Below are 12,666 nucleotides of genomic sequence, written 5' to 3' on the forward strand. Positions count from 1 at the left end.
ATGCAGCGACAAACTGTGTGAGCGCCCCATTGATAGTGAATGCAGTAAAGTGCAATGACACTGTTATCGGGATCCCCCTCAAGGGGGCCCCCCTCGCTGACAGCAGCCAGCCAACCACGTGATCTCTGCTGCCGGCAAAATACAAAACTTCCTCGGCAGTCATGAAGCGGAATTATGCTTCAGGACGCCAAGAAAGAAAGAAGAGAAAGGAAGAGGAGAATAAGAAAAAACAAGACAGTGGTAAGTGATAAATTACACACATAAAATAGCTCTACTTGTCTTGTACAAATGGTGCAATTTTGCAGCAGGTAGGCTAGCAGAAATATGTTTATGTATCATACATAAATGACATGACATTGCTATAGCTTTGTAATAGGTTTTGATGAAAGTGGCATAGCATGCTATACTAACTATTCCACTGTGATAATCTATTTAGGAAAACCACACAATAAATTCTGTGCATCAAACATTAGCTTGGGATGTTTTTAAGCATTGGTAGTCGACTCACAGCACTACTAATAATTAGTAAACATTTAATTATAATTTCATTGTTTGTTAACAGTAAAAAGTTTATTTATATAGCACATTTCATACACAATGGCAATTCAAATTGTTTTACATAGAAGAAATTAAAATAATAAAAAGAAATAAGAATAATTAAAACAGTTTAGAAAAATAAAATACAGTACAGTCGGACGAACAGCTGCACAGTGCTCATTCAGTAAATGCATAGCTAAAGACTAAAGATTAATTAACTGTCAATTTACCTTCTATTAATGATTGTTTATTTGTACAGTGGTGTTTTTTGCAAATGTTCAATTGTTGAAAATGTTAAAATTTTATGCACTTTATATGCAACAGCAATATTTGCACTCTAAACATTTTTTTATTTATGCACAGTATATGCAACAGCAGTATTTGCACTGTAAACCTTTTTTATTTATATAAAGTGTGAGTGAATTTAAACTGTATGGCTATGCTGTGGTTCCTTTGCGTGCGGGGGGCCTCCATGTCCATTTTGCTTGGGGCCCCCAAATTCCTTCAAACGGCCCTGGTTGCAGTAGCAAACCACTCAGCCGAGCTGACCAGGTCACAGTAACCCAACGCCTCCTGGGGTATTTTCCAGGCCAGCTCGGAGATAAACCACCCAAGTGTGTCCTCAGTCTACACCTAGTTTTTCTCCGGTATAATCCATTTGTTATGTTACAACCAAGGTTTATTTCCTGGTTTATATTCATTTTACGTTTTATTGTTTTTTTGTAGTATTTTTCATAACAGTATTCTCTGTTAATATTTTTGCCTTATTTATGATTGAGTATTGTGGCGGCACGGTGGTACCGGGTACTCTGGTTTCCTCCCAAAGACATGCAGGTTAGGTGCATTGGCGATTCTAAATTTTGCTGGGTGTGTGTGCCCTGCGGAGGGCTGGTGGCCTGCCCAAGGTTTGTTTCCTGCCATGTGCCCTGTGTTGGCTGGGATTGGCTCCAGCAGACCCCCATGACCCTATAGTTAGGATATAGCGGGTTGGATAATGGATGGATGATTGAGTATTTATGCATTTAAATGTGTATATGTTTCTTGCACTTTTGGGATGGAACCCCAAGTGGAGGGGCTAGCATGATGCAACTGCTGAAGCACTGTTCTCAGCCTTTATATATGAAGGTGGGAAGTTGGTTCTTCAGTAGTTCATTGATGCTCAGATTGTACATTACTTTATGACTGTTCATTTTCTGGTTTCCTGGGTTTATTGCTCCTGTTTTTTTTTTTTTGATTCTTGATTATGTATTGAGACTTAGTTGCCTTCTTAGGCAAATACGTTTTACCTTGTGCTGTTTTGTCCATCTTTTTTGGACTTTAAATTAAATTCTTCATTTGTAGGAGTGTGTTTTGGATTTGTCTCCAGGTTTTTACAGTTACTCTACATGTGGGACATTTTGGAATATTTTGGAAAATCTAAAGCTATATATTTGAACTATAAAATCCAGGACCCCAATTTAGGCCTCTGCCAACCGAAGCTTACCTGTGGTAGTTGGGGCTGGCTGCCTTGGGTAAGGCCATATCTGGACAAGCTATTGATGGAACTTTCCTGTTTTGTGGGTAGTTTTCGAAAGCATTAAACTCCTTTTGACATGTTTGTGTTGCCTGTCTTCAACACCATCTAGCCTGCACTGAATTTTCCTCAGATCTTTCACCATAGGAAATGCCCGGGAGCATTCTGACTACAAGTCCAAACCTCCGCAACTACATCACATGTTCTATAAATCCTCATGCGACTATAGAAAGTAAACCAAACAATCCTATTAAGGACCCTAAGTTTGGCCTTTTGTACTTGTGATCTCATTCTTTTGGCCACCACCCACAACTTGTGAGCATAGTTTAGGACGGGAATGTAGATTGACCAGTAACTACCATAGAGTGTAGGGTGGGAGTTAAGTGCAATGCCAGTTCTGTGATATGCATAAGTGAGATAGATACAGACATAGTAGACCTTGAGAATATTTTCAATTTGCATAATAAACATTTTAAGTAGAGCCTGTAATATCTGAATTTAAAACAAGTGTATGAATGCAGCAGCGCATGAAAAACCCTGTCTGAGAAGGATGGAACTACCAGGAGAAGCCAAAAAAAAAGAGCAGCTCCGCAATCGTTTTCCAGACACAGCACTTATAATGCACTTCAGCAGCTAGGAGACGTGTTGAGGGTCTAGCTACCATACTGTGTGTTCACCAGTGACTCTCACAGAGCCGACTGACATTGGGCATACAAGTGCTCACTAAGTGCCAATCTCTAAACTGATTTTTTGACGATGTCTCCAGTAGTCAAAATCCTTCAGACATTTTAGCACATGTACGACATTTAATGTTTTTATAGTTGGTACAATATTGGTGCTGTACACCTTTGCTTCTGGCACGCAAAAAGTTCTCTGTAGCAGCTATCTTGCCTAAAGACTGACACTGTGGGTGAATATCTTGCATTCTTTACATAAATTAAAGATGATGCTGCAGACTGAATAAGAGGTGGATCATCATTCTACTTCAGTTTCATAGAATTTTGTCATTATGTTAGGACAGTCAGCACTGTTAGCTGAAGGGCAAACTGGCAAGTTAAATACAGAGGTATTAGAGATGTATTCTGGTTTTAGTGCCACTCAAAACTAACTTATTTTGCACTTAAGTGTATGGCATTCATTCACTCTTCTTACAGAAACGTGAATTGAAAAAAAAAGAGCACAATTTTTATCTTTGCGACTTTTTTCTAGCATTACACCAGGGCTGCCATAACCCCAAACACCCCCAAACTGTCTCCACCTTCATTCCCACTCCCTAGCATCTATGTTAGTATGTATAAATCAAGAAAAATGAACACCAGTATGAAGCAATTGCCTAGTTGCCTGCCCTGGATGCGAAAATATTTTTAACACGTTAAACTGGCTTTTCCAGGCCTAATAATAATAATATCTTATCTTGCCAGTTTTCCAAAAAGCAATGTGGCAAAGTTTTCATTGAAGGCATGAGAATCAACAACATTTTTAGTTATTCTCCGCATAGTGTAATGCAATAGGTTTAAACATTTTATCTATTAATCTATAAAAACTGAACACATTTAATTTATGTTATCTTTTATCAGTGATGAAAAAAGGAGGAAAACGTGGACTTAGTCAGCTGCAGGCAGATTTACAAAGATTCAATGCCTAAAGAATTGTGCTAGCAGGCCACATTTCCAGTGAATTAGCTATAATATAAAAATGTCTACAGTAATTCTGTACTAAGTGGCATTTTGACCTTGATATGTATAGGTATATTTTAAGTTTTTTGTTTATATATCATAGCTTACCTTTATGGAAAGTAATTTTCTACTTTGTACACTAAGTATAAAAACAATATATAATTTAACGCAAAAAACAATAAATGAAGGATAAATAAATAGTCCTTGTAAAGCTGATTGTTTTATTTCTTTGATGTAATATAAAAATATCATTGTCATTTTCACTCCACTCATGCTGATGAGAGTTGTGGTAGCTGACTGAGCTTGGTTGACCAGGCTATCGTATCCTTAGAACTTTCTCGCAACACATCCATTGGGAATTCACAGACTTTTTAGGCCTACTGAAAGATATAGCCCTCCTGGTGTATCCTGAGTCTACAACTGATTATTCTTCCTGTGGACTCTCTCATATACATCTTCTGTGAGAAGAGCTCTTCACTCCGTTACATAGCATGAGCTCAGCAATCCTGTCCAGGAACCTCAATTTGGACACTTGTATTCAGAATCTCATTTCTTAGATCACTACTTAGAGCTTGTGACTATAGGTAAGACGGGGTATAGAATGAGTGGTAAGTTAAAAGCTTCATATGAGGATTTTACTCTTGCTTCTCCACCATGTTCCCATGCAACGTCTGCAGAAATGTTGCATCAACCTCATAATTACTATTTTCCTCAACCGTAATCAATCTGAGTTTTGTCTTATTTTGTATTGATTACATTTATTATGTTTTTTAAACTTCTTAGTTATTCTTGTTTTTTGGATGTTTATAATCACTATGCTCATTGCCAGTACCGTGACATGGTGTCATCATACATTGCCTATACAGGGTTAGGCAGAAAGGACGGACGTCTTTGAAATGGCTAGAACTCACCACTAAGTGGAGTGACAGATGTGCAGCAGGTGGTGTTAGGTTCAGGAAGTCTTAGCATTTTTTAATTTTCTTTTTAGTTGAAGCCATGGAGCCATGGATGATAGAACACCGCGTTTTTGCGTATGACTGTTTTGTCAAGAACAACCAATCTATTACTGCAGTTCAGTGTGAGTTTCATTGCCATTTCAATATCCGCAGAAATAAAGCTGTTCCCGCCCGTAACACTATCCTACATTGGGTTAAAGCACTTCGTACACGAGGTACACTAATGAACAATAGACCGCCGGGGGCTACACGAACGGCACGTACCTGTGAAAATGTGGAAAGTGTACAACTAGCCCTGCTGCGCAGTCTAAGTCGATCTGCTTGGAAGCATTCTTCTGAACTTGGCCTCAGTAATCATCCGGTAAGGCGTATTTTGCATTTAGACCTGCATTTCCATCCCTACAAATTGTCAAATGCTATTTCAATATGAACTCAAATCCTTCAATAAATTTCGGTGTAACAAAAAATTAACAATTTTGTGATTTTGCAAAAAATGTCTGTCCTTTCTGCTTCACCCTATATAAGATAGCGGAACAGCTTCTTGCATGCAAGCTGTCCGATTTCTTTAAAGATCTTGATAAGATTTAGACTTAGGAATATAAATGACAAGCAGATTAATTTTGTAGACTATACCAAACTTGGTGGAAGGAAAGATAATGCAAAATCAGTTAAACTGTTATGGAGTATCTGAACGAACAAGCTTGGGCAGATTTGTGGCAGCTGAAATTTAATGTAAGTCGATATAACGTATTACAAGTAATAGGTAGAAATGTTAGCTCCGAATACACAATGGAAGGTTTGAAACTTGGAAAGTGTTCTTTTGAGAAGAACATATGAGTCATAGTGAATTCATCACTATCTTCATCAAGAAAATGTGCAGAAGGCTAATAGGATATAAATCACAATGTTTGGAGTGTGATTCAAGAGAGGTTATGTTTAAGTTATGTAATTACCCAGTGAGGCCTCATCTGGATTAGTGTGTCCAGTTTTGGTCTCCATATTACAAAAAAGACAACGACACCCGAGGAAATCCAGAGGAGAGCAACTAGGCTGAAGGAGTTGGACATTTTCAGTTTAAGCAAACAGAAATTAAGAGGTGACGTGACTGAAGTGTTTAAAATTAGGAGGAGAATTTGTACAGTGGATCCCAGCTGTTACATTAAAATTAATTCTTCAACAAGAACATGGGGACACAGTTGATACTTGTTAAATACTGATTTTGCACAAATCTTAGAAAGCTTTTCTTCACACAGAGAACTGTAGGTCATAGAACTATAGACATGGAATAAGTTAACAAGTGATATAGTAGGGAGTGAGACTTTAGGTAGTGCCAAACTTGGTTTCCTGAATTGCCCGCTCTTGTCAAAATTGTTCACACAGCATCTTGTTTAAAAATATTTTCAATGTTAGCATATCTTTTCAATATTTTAAAAATTATTCTAGAGTTGCAATGCTTCCCTGCATAAAACTACTTCAGTATTCAATTTAGTAGAATTTATTTTGTAAGTATTTTAAAATTTATAGCCATACTCACATAAAATATTTCATACTATATATTTCTAAACAGCAAGCAATATGAGTGTTGATTACAAAACAGTCTACAGATTTTTGGAGCCTTCTGTGATCAGCATAGTCGTCCTTTGTTTTGCTTATGTGCATTTTCCCACATGGCACTGCTTCTGCATTTTCTTAATGGACACCACCTTGTCCATCTCTCAAGTTGCCTGTTATAAGGGACTTGGCAACTCCTGTCTTATGTGGCGCATGATACCAAGCAAGCTTGCCTTTTTGGCAAGTGGCTGGTTGGAAAGTGATATGAAAACTTTGTCAAGAGTGACATTTTTGCCTATGAAAGGCTCAAAGAGTTCCATCACCACAGCTTCAGACAGTCTTTCTTTCAAATGGGGAATAGCATTTAGCATGTATTTGCTATTTAAATCAGTAGCGACCCAAACGCTGTTGATGGAGTCATCGTGTTTCTTTGACATTAACTGGGCAGCATTTTATCAGACACATCTGTGTATCAACAGTTACAGTATGTTCTGCCCTGGCTACACAAGTTCTACACAAAAATGTGCCCAGTGTCTAATAGAGCTGCAAAGGTGTCAGAATTCTATGAGACTGCATTTAGGGAAAAAAAATTGATTTAGTAAACATCTGCCATCAAACAACTTAGTCAGTATGTGATTCAATATGTATGACAGTCTTTTTGTACCACATAGCCCTGATCTCTCCTGAGATGTAGCAAAAAATCTTCTAGAGGTGAGAATTCAGCTAATCCTAAGCAGAGGCGCCTGCTAGATGTTACCACCATTTTTGGGTTTTATAGGTCAGCTCATCAGGCACTTCAGCTGTCTGAGCCAGATCTCCACCAATGGGTGATCATGTTGACAGCTCAGCACCTCCCTTTACCTAAGTGTCCAGAACATATAGCCTCTGTTCAGATGAAACAATAAAAGTAAATCATTGACCTTTGCCTCATGATATTCTTTTACCAGGTATACTAATGAATAACCTTGTGGTTGAATATAGTGTTCATTATAGACAATGCATAAGTAGCATAAGTGGACCAAACATACAATAACAACTCACCACTTCAATCATCCCCCTACAGGTATCTTGGTCAGTTTTCATGTGAATGCTTAAATCTACATCTTAAATCTATTAAAGGATTACAGAGTGAATAGTTTAAGCACCCAATCCAAAACACCAAAATATGAAAGACTACTGCAAAAAAACAAGAAGCAGTCAAATTTCTGGCTCCGACTCTAACCGGAGATGCTACATTCTACTTCCCAAGAGCTAGTTTGCATTGCTGTATGCTTAGATATTTCATCTGCTTGCCTGTTTCCTGACTGACATTGCACCTAACCGCCATTCTTTAGCATATAGTGGCAGAGCCAACATGGTTGCTCCATGTGGATTTTTCCAGCAAAGCCTGACTATGTGAGTCAACTGAGCACCAGGCACTCACTAATGAACTCCACTCCCAGACTAGCTCTATGAGTTTGCCTAAGAATAATAGGCATAACATGAGTTTTGCTGTATATTTATATCTATGTACATATTACAACTGAGGTATACAGAAGAGTATCTCTGGAAGCACAACATGTTGAACCATATGTGTAATGATGTGTGGGATATTTTCTTGGCAAACCTTGGGCCCCTTAGGACCAACTGAGCATTGTTTAAGTGCCACAGCCTGCCTGAGCATTGTTGCTGACCTTGTCTATCCCTTTATGACCGCAGTGTACCCATCTTCTGATGGCTACTTCCTACAGGATAACACACCGTGTCACATAGCTTAAATCATCTCAAACTGGTTTCTTGAACATGACAAGAACTTCACTGTACTCAAATGGCCTCCACAGTCAGCAGATCTCAATTCAATAGAAAACCTTTGGGATGTGGTGGAATGGGAGATTCACATCATGAATGTGCAGCCGAAAAATCTGAGTGATTCCATCACGTCAATATGGACCAAAATCCCTGAGGAATGTCTCAAGAACTTTGTTGAATCTATGCCACTAAGAATAAGGTGACATATTTGAGATATATATATATACAGGTGTGGTCAGCAATCAGCCACATACTTAAGGATACGCCGCCCTGCAATCAAGGCTGGAGTCGGGTGAGAAGGAGGACGAGGTCATGGCAGAGGAGGCAAGGAGAGGCCCAAGTGTGTTGTGTATGAAGATAGTGGCTATTGAGAGCCTGGACTTTGGGGGGTTTGGTGGCGGTGCACTTGACTTTGATAAATATTTGTAAATAGTGGAAATAAATATGTGGTGATGGCTAAACCGGTGTCTGCCTGTGTGTGTCCGAGCTGCCTTGTTTCACAGTGGTGTAGTCGGCAGGATGCTCCACCTGGGTCAAGGTGGGGACCTGCGTTCAAGAAATTGTCTGTGAAAGGCCCGGCACAACAGGGGAACCCACCCACGTGCCGCAGGGGCGGCATGCACCCAACCCCGCAGCAACGAAGTGCTGCATGGACCATTGGGGGTCCATTGAAGGACTTTGTGACGCGGAGCCCAGGAAGGGGGCTGCCGAGAAGGTGAGACTGGGGCTGTGGAAGCTGCAGCAGCAGCGGAGCTGCCCTGAGAGATGCTCTCCAGTGAGAGAGGAGATCGAGAAGGCCAGCCAGAAATTCCTCCTCAATACAGGTACAGGATTGGACAACGTGTCCTGTTCTCTCGCTAGCAATTGGTCAAAGGCGAGAGCAGGGAATGCCCGTTACATGCACCCAGGAAACCCGAGTGTGCTGCAGGGAAAGGCCCATAGAGAGCAGTCGGTCGGTGGAACCACTCACAAGATAAGCCCACCGCCGGCTGCTTCTCTCTCCTTGGTGGCTGTGTTACAGGAGCTGCAAAAAGAACTGCGCCTTTTGCTGTCGCCACCGGCCAAGCGATGTGCCCTCCGGGCGGAGACGGTGGACTCAGGAAGGATGGCAGTGGCGTCGGGTCGAGAGCTGCAAGCAAGAAAGGATCGGCACACTGCAGGAGCTCCTGGATGGAGAGGTACAGTGGGGAAGGTAGGTGAGACCGACCCAGTAAAGCTCCGGACGCCAGCAGGGCTGGGTCTGTGCTCTTACAATGAGCAGATCCAAGCCGCCGCGGCGTCCCAAAGTAGGTGAAGGAAGCGGCTTGGGGAAGCCAGTTCCTCCGACATGGGAGGATGTGTCACTGGGTGTGCACGTCCCACAAAGGGCCGTCCTCTGCGGAGGCAGAGGAAAAACCCGCAGCGTGGGAGGTGGACGCAATGCCTGAGCCCACTGGTGGTTCCGTGGCAGGGACTACCGACATACCTTACGGGGAAGCCGAACGAGGGAGCATCAGAGGGCCAATCGGAGCGGAGAACGTTGGCCCAGCTGAGAGGATGAGCCGAGGGGCTGTGTCAGGGCAACGTCCCCGGCCCTTGTTTTTCTGTTTTATTTACAGGCTCGGGCCCTACCCTACAATGTGTCGGCTTGGCGCCGAGGCGTCTTCGTCCTCAAGGAATGGTCCGCTGGTCCCGGGAGGTCCCAGCTAGCGGGGGAGTACTGTCGCAGGTGGCTGGGTGTGGTCAACAATCAGCCACCTACTTAAGGAGCCGCCGCCCTGCAATTAAGGCTGGAGTCGGGCAGAGGAGGCGAGGAGAGACCCAAGTGTGTTGTGTATAAAGATAGTGGCTATTGAGAGCCTGGACTTTGGGGGGTTTGGTGGCGGTGCACTTGACTTTGTAAATAGTGGAAATAAACGTGTGGTGATGGCTAAACCGGTGTCTGCCTGTGTGTGTCCGGGCCGTCTTGTTTCACAATATATAGTAGTACATGGTCTCCAGATTACTTCAGACAGTTCTACATTATTTATTCCCATGGCCTTTTATTAAATCCTTTCATTAAAGCAGCAGTAGGTCACAAGGAAACCCATGATGCAGCCAGTGAAGCCCAATGTGATTATAAATAGACTTTGTTTTCTATACAGTATACTCATACAATGTAGAAACCGATTTTCTTCTTGTCTTTCAGAAACTTAAAATCAAGCCCAACTGGTGATTCTGCTGGAAGTCGAATCTAAGTGTGATTCTTCTTTTATTGTATACTAGACTGATTGACAGGTACAATGAAAGAGAAAAAAATAAACCTGCCTGAACTGACTCTTCAAGTGGTTTGGCATTATTCTCTGAATCACTGAAGCTTGAAATAACATAATATTTTGAATTCTGCTTAATCCAGTACAGATATGTGGGGCGCTGGAGCCTAAAACTGCAGCATTGGGTACAAGTCAGAAACGTGCAGGGCCTTCTCACATACACACCAACACTCACGTGGAGCCAATCAACATACCTGCACCAATCACATGATAGAAGGGGAAACTTGGAGCCCCTTGCCACCTATGAGTTTATGTATATGCCAAGCAATGGATTGGTGCCCAGTTCAAAGGCTGTTACCTATACTTTATTTATTTTGGAGAGATTTCTTTTTTCGAGTATGCTGCTCATATTCATTTCATATCTATCCAATGTATTTAGAAAAGGGCATCTTTTATAAAGTCATTTACAGAGTCATAATGTAGAGAAACTTGTCCTTCAAGTGTGCACTCCAAAAATAGTGTGGCATTTATTATATGACACAGGTTATATTGATAAAATTCTGACTAAAGCATTCTTATCGCTTATCTCTTTATTGCAGAGCATATAAAAATTATCCGACTTTGAAAAGGCTGGTCTGGTTTTGTTTGGATAATCAAGAAGAAACAGCTCAATGACCCATAAAAAAAATGACAGTAAAAAGTGCCTGAAAAATCTCCAGTGCTGTCAACATGCGGTGGCCACAAGAACACCTGAGGAGTCCTGAGTGTGGCACTTTCTAAATCTTGCAGCTCTAATGAGAGAGGTTACTTGATAGCAAGGTGGGCAGTAATGGGGTAGTGAGAAAAACAGATTGTCAACATATATTAAAAGGAGTTAAGCAGCAGGAAAAAGGGGCCTTTTACACAGGGATGTTGTCTTTGGGTGAAGCGAATCGATCTGGCAGTGTGGTATATGATATTATTATTGGAAGCAGCAAGGTGTCAGTGGCAGATTATTTCAACTTACCTACTAGCAACAGTGAGAGTTTTTGTTTTCTCAAGTCGAAGTTGCATTATTGGCAAATTCAGGTGTAAATATCATGGGAGTTTATCTGAAAATTTGTGTACTGACTGAAAAAGAGTTTTTGTAACTAAAGTTGGTGTATTCGTCAAGTGCTGGGGGCAAAAATTCAGTTTTCACTGTCTGGAGTTTGAACAATCTCCTAAAGTCCAGAAGTGCTTTCTTTCATTACTATTATTTTCTCATTTATCTCCTATTAGGTTAATATGTAACTCTTAATTAGCCCAGCATAAATGACTGTGGATGAGGGAAATGTGTCCTATAACATTCTGGCATTCTGCTTACAATTGCTTCCTACTGTACAACCATTGAATATTCACAAAATGCATATGGAGGAATAAGTGATATTGAAAGAAATGAGCTTTAAGGACATCCTACACAGAGTTCAGAACACCTGACACAAAACACTCAAAGTGTCTTTATCTTTTGGACATTTCTGTTTGTCTACCACCTTTGAATTATTTCTACTGTTTCATTTGATAAGGTGCCACGAGAGGTTGGGCATCAAACTAAAAGAAGTAGGAGTTCAGGGTGATGTTTTTAGATGGGTGAAGGATTGGCTCAGACACAGGAAGCAAAGGGCGATGGTCCAAGGAACCTCATCAGAACTGGCCAATGTTAAGAGTGGTGTTCCACAGGGGTCAGTGCTAGGGCCGCTGCTATTTTTAATATATATAAATTATTTAGATTGGAATATAAATAACAAGTTGGTTAAGTTTGCAGATGATACCAAGAAAGGTGGATTAGCAGATAATTTGGAATCCGTTATATCATTACAGAAGGACTTGGGTAGCATACAGGCTTGGGCAGATTTGCGTCAGATGAAATTTAATGTCAGTAAATGTAAAGTATTACACATAGGAAGTAAAAATGATAGGTTTAAATACACACTGGGCGGTCGGAAAATTGAGAGTACACCTTATGAGAAGGATTTAGGAATCACAGTGGACTCTAAGCTATCGACTTCCTGACAGTGTTCAGAAGCCATTAAGAAGGTTAACAGAATGTTAAGTTATAAAGCACGGTGTGTGGAGTACAAGTCCAAGGAGGTTATGCTCAACCTTTATAATGCACTGGTGAGGCCGCATCTTGAGTACTGTGGGCAGTTTTGGTCTCCAGGCTACAAAAAGGACATAGCAGCACTAGAAAAAAAGGTCCAGAGAAGAGTGACTAGGGTGATTCCAGGGCTACAGGGTTTGAATTATGAGGAAAGATTGAAATGAGCCTATACAGTTTAAGCAAAAGAAGATTAAGAGGCAACATGATTGAAGTGTTTAAAATTATGAAGGGAATGAGTCCATTGGATCGAGACTGTTATTTTAAAATGAGTTCATCAAGAACAGGGAGACACAGT

Source organism: Polypterus senegalus, chromosome 9, assembly GCF_016835505.1.
Source record: "Polypterus senegalus isolate Bchr_013 chromosome 9, ASM1683550v1, whole genome shotgun sequence".
NCBI lineage: Eukaryota > Metazoa > Chordata > Cladistia > Polypteriformes > Polypteridae > Polypterus > Polypterus senegalus.